We start from the raw sequence: 8,848 nt of genomic DNA, 5'->3' as shown, positions 1-8,848 counted from the left end.
ACAAGACCTTCAAAGAAATCTTGAACTTGAATGAATAGATTGTTGTTGATAGTGGGATCAGTGTAATTCTGAAACTATTGAGCAAATATGTTGATATTGGGAGAAATGGGGTTCTCACAGTGAAATCAAGAGAGATATGATACGGAATGAGGGAATTGTGAGAAAGAACTTTGTGATGTTGGATTTAATTTGGAGGCATCAGAATGAACTCAAGTGTGTCTTCTATTTACTGAAAGAAACTAGAAATAGCAATACCTTTGTAGTAACAAGCACACCTAGAACATGTATTTTGGCTTTTATTTTATTTTATTAATTTTTGAGATAGTACCTCACTCTGTCACCCAGGCTGGAGTGTAATGGCATGATCTCGGCCCACTGCAGCCTTGACCTCCTGGGCTCAAGTGATCCTCCCACTTCAACCTCCTGAGTAGCTGTGACTACAAGCATGCGCCACCATGCCTGGCTAATTTTTGTATTTTTCTTGGTGGAGACGGGGTTTCGTCATTTTGCCCAGGCTGGTCTGGAACTCCTGGGCTCAAGTGATTCTCCTGCCTTGATATCATGGCTTTTAAATACCATTCTCCACTGAAAGGGATCGGGTCATCTTGGAGAAATGGATGGTTTAAGGATTTGAACAAGGAAAATACAAGATGAGTCTGGAACATTTTATTGTGTCAGAAAGTAAGTTCTCAAAGAATGAAGGAGGCACATGTACAAGGATGCAGGGGCCGGCTCGCAGGGGTCCACCCGGCTAAACCTGGGACAATTGGAGCATAAAAAAAAAAAAAAAAAAGAATTCATTAAAAAGCAATAAAATCCGAAAAACAAAAACAAAAACAAAAACAAAAACAAACAAACAAACAAAAAAATGCTCATGCATAGTATTTAAAATAAGAGGAGAGCAGTTGGAAACCCTTCTTTACCAAAGAATGTTAGGAGAGTGAAAAAATATATAAATTTTAGAACTCTGTGTTGCAGTCATCCCTGCAATATTTGATTCTTTCAAGGATCACTAATGGATTCCAAAACTACTGGTTGAAAGTTTACGAGAGAAAGGGGTGTTTACATACTCCCAAAGTACTATCCCACAGATTATATTATTTACACAGGGAAAGGAGTGCTTTAACAATAGAAACATCTAGTGGATCCCACCTTAACCAACTGACCAAATACTTAGCATATCCAGTAATGGGACCAAGTGACATCGTATGTCCGCTGAAGAGATGCAATGGACAACACATACCTTTGTGATGTGACTGCCCAAAAGGCTTACCCTCAATCAGATGGTGAGGACATCATTGGACAAACCCAGATTGTGAGACATTCAAAACCCAAGTGGTCCAGGCTTTTCAAAAATGTCAATGTCATTAAAAAGGAAGGAAAAAAGGTGAGGGGCTGTTCTAGAGCAAAGGACAAGAAAGCAGTATGAAAACTAACCACGAAAATGTGTGATCCTGGCTTGGATCCTCACATAGACTGATGGAGGCAGACATCCTCCTTGTCAGTGGGCACAAGCTCCCCTCCTGGATACCTTGATTCCAGCCCGAAATTCAGGGCCATCCTCCCCACCCCATATCTATGGCATTTTGAGGGTATGGAGGAGGGAATTGTAAAGCTATTTGCTAAACTTTCTCTGGACGTTCCCTCCCTCTCCCTGACCACCCCGCCCCACTTCCTGGCAAGCATTCTGGCTGTGATTTCATCTGGAATTACTGGAATCACAGTGTCTCCTGTCAGCTTTCTCTCCCTCCCCCGGCCCTCCTGCTGATGAGAGACAGGAGCGACGGATGGTCTGAGTTAGCGGGGTCCCGGCACCACCCAGTGCAAAGGCACTGCACTCACGCATGCCATGCACATGCTGGCTCACCTCCTCCATCCCATGCCTCCTCTGTCTCCAGGTCTCTGTCTCTTACTTTATTTTTCTCTCCACCTCCTTGTGTCTGCCGCCTAAAGATTTCCAATGCTTAATCCTCCTCTATCTCCCTTGCTGTCTTTCTCTGTCATTGTATCTCTTGGCATCTCAGTTCCACGTCTTCTGTTTCTCTCTCTTTCTCCACCTATTTTCCCTTCAGAAGCATTTTCACCCCAATGTCTCTGTATGTTCCTTGCAGCATTCTCTCTGGAATACATCAGCACTGTTGCCTTTGAGGCTGGCCTGCCTGAATGCACACCTGAGCTCCGGATTCACAGGTAGGTGTGTGACCTTTCTTAACTTCTCGGGGCCTCAGCATACTCCTTTTTACAGTAGGAATAACAATAGCACCTCTCACATGAAGTTCTGGAGGGAGTCGAAAAATTGGCACAGGCAAGCACTCCATAAAATCTACAGTGGGCTAGAATCCACACTGCCTACCTTGGTCACCACAGCCCCCCTCCTGCCTTTCTCTAACCAGGTCTTCTTTGATCCCTGCTTTCTTTACACACTCTAGCCTCATCCACACCTTCTTGTTTACAAACACAACAAGCTCACTCCCACCTCTAGGCCTTTGTCCTTGCAGATCTTCCCCTGGGAGGCTCTTTCCAAAGACTTTGACAGCATCTACTTGTCACATCATTCTGGCCTTCTGGCACTCTTTGTGGTGGTTTTAAAATATGTCATTACATTCTTTGACACTCCTCCCTTCAAAAGGCAATGATTCATTCCCCTCTCCTTGAGTGTGGGCTGGACTTTTTGACTTGCTCTTGGAGAGTGGAATGTGGTGGAAAGGGATGGTGTGTGACCTCTGAGATTAGGTCATAAGTGAAATTTCAGCTTCCCCCAGCAATTTCTTGGATCAATTACAGTGGAGGAAGCCAGATGCCATGTCATGAGGGTGCTCAAGCAGATTTCTGGAGATGTATGTATGGAGAGAAACTGAGGCCTCCTGCCAATAGCCAGCACTAACTTGCCAAGCATGTTTGTGAGCCACCTGGGAAGTGGAGCCTTCAGCCCCAGTTAAGCCTTCAGATGAGACTGCAGTCCTGGCCACCATCTGGACTGCAACTTCACAAAAGCTCCTAAGCCAGAGCCATGCAGATGGATTCTTGGCCCCCAGAAATTGTGCCACTACATTTTGGGAAATTTATTATGCAGCCATAGATAACCAATACACTCACTATTTCTTTTTTCTGATGCCATACTATATTTTTGTTTGCTGATTTTTTTTCCTCTGTCTCTCCCACTAGGCATTAAGTTCCATAAGGGCAGTGGCTGTGTCTGTGTGGTTCATCTGTGTGTCCCCACAGCCTGGCATATGGAGCTCACCAAGTAACTCAGGCATGGGTAAATGGAGATCAGTCATTTCAGGCTCAGCCTAATAAATCTCCCTCCTATGGCTCTCTCTAGAGAGAGCAGTAAAGTTTGCCCAACTTCTTTTTCTGTCTTTCTGTATTTGATTTCTTACACTTTCTGTGGCTTTCTGCTTAGTTTTATTCCTGGCTGCCTGACAGAGGGCGGGTTTATGCAGCTAAAGAGGCACCTGTGGGAGGAAGGGCTCTGTGTGCTTTCTCCTTTAATAAGCTGTGTCCAAAAAAAAAAAAAAAAAAAAAAAGGTCCCCTTTGCAAAAGGGACAAAAATAGCCAGGATTTGCCAGGATTTTAATGGAGATGGGAGGCAGGTACTGGGAGGCTGAAGACTGAGGCAGCTCTATTCTCTCTGAGCAACCCCAGTCTGATCACTGAGCAACCCTGGTCTGATCACTTACCCACACACCCACACATGAATTATACTCACTTATTCATTTATCCATCCTTCCACCGAGTCAATTGTTAATTAATTCCCTATTTATTATTTGCTTATCTATTTATATATTCATTATCTATCCTATATTTTTTACTTATTTATTAATCCATTTATCCATCCATGCTCTCAACTATTCATCCATCCATCCACTCTCCATCTATCCACCCATCTATACATTTATCCATCATTCATCTATTCACCCACCATCCACCCATCTTTCCATTCATCCACCCATTCTTTCATGCATCCATCTATCCATCCACCAACCCATCCATCTATCCATCTATCCATGTATCCATCATCCATCCATTCACCCATTCATCCACCATCCATTTGTCATCCATCTATCTATCCGTCCATCCATGCATCCATCCACTCATCCATTTATCCACCCATCTATCCACTTATCCATCATCCATTCACCCATCCTGCATTCATCCATTATCCATTGATATACTTTTCATTTAATCTAAACATCCTAATGCCTTTATGTTAATTAATGAATTTACTCACTTAACCATGTGTCTGTTTATTATATATTTTAATTTATTAATTTACTAAGCCTTCAGTTCTATTCAGACCCCCGAGTATTTACAAGTGCTACTACTTTGTGCCAAGTGCTATGCTAGGCTCTGGAATTAGGAGGTGAAGGAGACAGACCTGGTTCCTACCTGTGTGCAGTTCACCCCACTAATTTCTGGAATTCAGATGAGGAGCTGTTCATGGGAGATCCTGAAGTCAGCACAAAATTTCTGCTCTCTAGGGACTCATGATGTGACAGGGCTGGATCATGACACCTGTTTCTGGTTCTACCACTGGAATCCTTAACTTCTGGATGAGCCTCAGTTTTCTTTTCTGGGAAATGGGGACAATGTTGGTAAAATCATCTTTTTTTTTTTGACAGAGTCTCACTCTATAGCCAGGCTGGAGTGCAGTGGCGGGATCTCGGCTTACTACAATCTCCACCTCCAGGGTTCAAGCTATTCTCTTGCCTCAGCCTCCCAAGTAGCTGGGACTACAGGTACATGACACCACACCCAGCTAATTTTTGTATTTTTAGTAGAGATGGGGGTTCACCATGTTGCCCAGGATGGTCTCGATCTCCTGACCTCATGATCTGTCCGCCTCGGCCTCCCAAAGTGCTGGGATTATAGGCGTGAGCCACCGCACCCGGCTGATAAAACCATCTTGAATGATCTCCATGTGAACACAGTGATGCAGTGGCTTTATAAGCTCTAGAATATGCTACAATTATGTGTGCGTGTGTCTGTGTGTGTGTGTACAAGGTTTCTTTTGAGTTTCCTATCAGCCAGGCATCACGCCACTGGGGAACCAGCAACCCTTGCTACCTGGGGTCATCTCTGGCATCTTGCTGTTATACCAGAGAGCACTTGGCAGCCATGAACAGACCAAGTGGGCTCTGGAGGGTTGAAGGTGCTTATTATGAATCCAAGGGGTCTTAGGGAGCTAGCAGTCTTTCCTCCTCAAGAAGGAGATAATTATTGTTTAACTTTCATCTGGGCAGTGAATGAGACATTCTTAAACACCTCCCTCCCCATCCCAGAACCTCCAATTCCCAAGGTTAAGTGCATCTTCAAAGTTTATTAACCAAGAACTACTGTGGCTCAGGTGATCTTGGAATAATACAGCCCTGCCTTTTAATTTTCACTGAGTTCCTTGTATGCTTTGTGATCCCAGGGAGATTGTTTCACTTCTCTGAGCCTCCATTTCCTCACCTATAAAGTGAAGCTTAGAAATACTTCCAAGGCTGTCGTTGGGAGCATCACATGGGCAGCATGGGTGCCTAGTAAGGGTTGACTGTTGTCATTCAAGAAGGATGGTGTGAGCCTGCACATGAGTCAGCAGGGGAGAGAAGGCAAGATTCTGCCCAGAACAAGTCAAGGAAAATCAGTTGCAGTTTTCAATTATTGAGTCACAGTCTCTCGTGGCTTGGAAGGAGATAGAGGATTCCTCCTCCCAACCAATACCTTTACGATGTTCTTTCCACAGAGCTCTGTGGTTTACAAGGCAGGCTCTGCACTTCATCCTGTTTAATCTTCAACCTGCACGTAGTGTGAGTGGGGTCCCTCCACCCCTTTTTCCATCAGAGCATTAGAACAAGCAGAGTTCTTAGAGCTGGTCTAGTCCAGAGATCTTGGACTGGGGGCCTGCAGGCTGGCGACTCTCATCTGGTCCCAACCAGATCAAGAAAGCAGAAACTCAGTGAAGCCACATGGAGGGGCTAGTGTTGGGTCCTCTGGGTGGAGCCCAAGAAGCTTGGTGGGCACTCAAGACCCCTCAGGACCAGCCCCACTCCCCTGTTCGATTCCTTCCTCACCTTGTTCCTCATTCTCAAATCATCTTGAACTCTGTGCAAGTCCCAGAATGACCCTGGCTGTCTTGGCCTTTGTAAAAGTTGTTCCTTATTCCTCAAATTCCCTTCCACTCACTTTTTCCAGATCCCTACTCATCCCTTTTTACCCAGATTCCTATTCATCTTTCAGTTCTCAAGCCCAGATGACGTTCCAGGAAGGCCTTCCCTGCCTGGATGGGGTGGGGGGAGGGCATCTTTGTGTTCCTAGAGACCTCTGGACTCCCCCTACCACTAATAAGTCTGTCTTGAGGTTGTCTGTGTCTATTTGGATGTTTGCTTCTCCCTCTAGACCAGAAGGTCCTTGGAGACTTGGTGTGAGCACCATTCACTCCATGTCCTTAGGCCATAGGGTAATGACAGCATAGAGAGATGCTCAAAGGCATCTTTGAATCAATTGGGAAGGAAGGAAGGAAGGAGGGAAGGAAGGAAGGAAGGAGGGAGGGAGGGAGGGAGGGAGAGAGAGAGAGAAAGAAAGAAGAAAGAAAGAAAGAGAAAGAAGAAAGAAAGAAAGAAAGAAAGAAAGAAAGAAAGAAAGAAAGAAAGAAAGAGAAAGAAAGAAAGAAAGGAAAGAAAAAGAATTTTGGCATAAAAACTTGGCTCTCATTCTTTCCCACCAGTGTGCTTTTTACAACATTATCTGGATGAGGCTCAGAGAAGTTAGGCAACTTTCCTGAGGTTCCCCAGCAAGAAAGAAGCAGAGCCCAGAGTCGGTGCCATTTACGTTGTCCAATAAAGACAACATTTGGCAGTGAAGAGGGCCCTGGATGTGGGGCCCAGAGACCTGGCTTGAAGCTTGGAGAAACCCTGTTAGGCTCTCTGGGCCTTAATCTCTGCATCTGTAAAGTGGGGCTGCATCCAGAGGCCATAGTGAGTGTCTGTGTCTCTGGGCATGCTCAGGGACACCTTCACAGGGAAAAGAAGCTCACACAGGTGAAAGAGAAAACATTCCAGGCCAAGAAAGGAGAGCTGGACCCATACAGGTGGAGGAACAGGAGGGAAGTCAGGCTGGAGCAGCAGCAGCAGGAAATGGAGGCTGAGGCTGGGGCTGGGAAGAGCAGCCCGAGAGGCCCTTCATTTCCAGGTAGGCCAGCTCCCATCCTTGACCTTGGTTGTTCACCTCAAGATGTTTTCAGATAAGAGATACCCAATCCACGTCTCTGGATCTGGAAGTGCAATTTTATCCCTCCGGATTTGCGTAGAAAAAGTCTGGCCCCTGCCCCATCTCGTTTTCCTAGCCAGGTCTCAGGGCTTGGTTCACACAAGGCGAAATATTTGGACATCAGCAAAGCATTAAGTAATTGATGGATTTTTTTTCCTTTTCCATTTGCATTTGTTTGTTTCCTGCAGGGTTGCCTGACATTAGCCAGTCTTGAATTTGGTCCTGTTCTCTGCACAGCTGGACTCAGGGAGCCTAACCCAGATTGTGCATAGAACAGGTGGCCTGCCTGGGAGCCAGTGAGATGGTGTTGGGTACATAGACAGCAGTGGGTGCTACAGACTCCCTGGGATCTTGAGGGGCAAGTAAGAAAATGGGAGCAGGTCCCCCAAAACACCAGCAGACTGCACTCCCATCATGACCTAATGAGATAGTGCAGTTGACCAAAATAGCAACGTCATCCAAGAGAATACATCTTCCTACTAGCGACAGCCAACACAGGAAATTGAATGAACCCAGGGGGCGCAGACCTAAGAGACCTGGCTAGCGTCTGGCTCTTTGAGCCTTGGGCAAGATTTTGCGGCTCCTAGTATCTGTTTCTTCATCGGCTGTTTCATGAGTTGTTGTAAAGGTTGCCAGATTTAGCAAATAAAAACACAGGACACTCAGTTAGATGTCAATGCCAGATAAACAATGAATTACATTTGTTAGCATAAGTATAGCTTGTGCAATATTTGGGACACAGTTATCCCAGAAATTTTTCTTTGTTCCTCTGAAATTCAAATTTAATGGGGCATCCTATATTTGATCTGGCAACCCTCGATGTTGTAGCAATAAAGTGAAATGGCGTGTACACATCCTTCACGGCGTGCTTCACCCCAGGGCAAGTGATCAGAACCCAGTCACCATTTCTATTACTGCCACACCAGGAATACTAGATATGAAGTGCTAATACTAATTTGTTAATATCAATTACTATATTATTAATGATTATTCATATAGTTAATTAATATAAATCAGCACAAATATTAAAACTCATCATTTACTGAGTAGCTACTATGCTCCAGGCATGGCCTTCACATCACTTCATTGTCATCACATCACTCAATGTGGGAATGCCATTGTCCCCGTTTTACTGCTGAAAGTCTCAGGACTCCACAAGGTTAAACGTTGGTTACAGCTGTGACCTGGGTTGCTGATAGAGGAACACTGTTCCGAGTGCCTTGAGAGGGCTGCCTCCTTAAATGACCTCATCAACTCTGTGAGTAGATACTATTGCTAAACTATTACTACGATCTCTATTTTGCAAATGGGGAAACTGAAGACTAAGACTTGCCCAAGGTCACACATACTCATCAATGGCTGAATGAGGCTTCAAACCCAGGCAGTAGGCTGTCTGGCTCCATCCCTCCTCTAGGCTGCTTTATCAGCCACATAAATAGATGGAATGAGGGCAACTGTGGAGTGTGTCCCTAGAGGGAGAGCACAGGGCTACCAGGCTGTGGCAAGCAGCACACACAGGCACATCACCAGCCGTATCCCATTTAACCCTCTCAGCATCCCCCTGTAAACAAAGACATCACTATTCCTATTTCT

At 45.2% G+C, this 8,848-nt stretch overlaps 1 long non-coding RNA gene across 1 annotated transcript; it reads left to right on the top strand.

The window, feature by feature from the left end:
* The first annotated feature begins 1,741 nt into the window (after nucleotides 1–1,741).
* Nucleotides 1,742–4,973, top strand: LOC131381950 (uncharacterized). Its single transcript, XR_009211030.1, has 3 exons — nucleotides 1,742–1,898; nucleotides 2,112–2,190; nucleotides 4,627–4,973. It is a non-coding gene; the product is annotated as an uncharacterized LOC131381950 (long non-coding RNA).
* Nucleotides 4,974–8,848: the final 3,875 nt, after the last annotated feature.

Source organism: Hylobates moloch, unplaced genomic scaffold (assembly GCF_009828535.3).
Source record: "Hylobates moloch isolate HMO894 unplaced genomic scaffold, HMol_V3 SCAFFOLD_19, whole genome shotgun sequence".
NCBI classification, from domain to species: domain Eukaryota; kingdom Metazoa; phylum Chordata; class Mammalia; order Primates; family Hylobatidae; genus Hylobates; species Hylobates moloch.
Note: the sequence above shows the minus strand (reverse complement) of the source record. Positions and strands in the feature narration are given on the sequence as shown.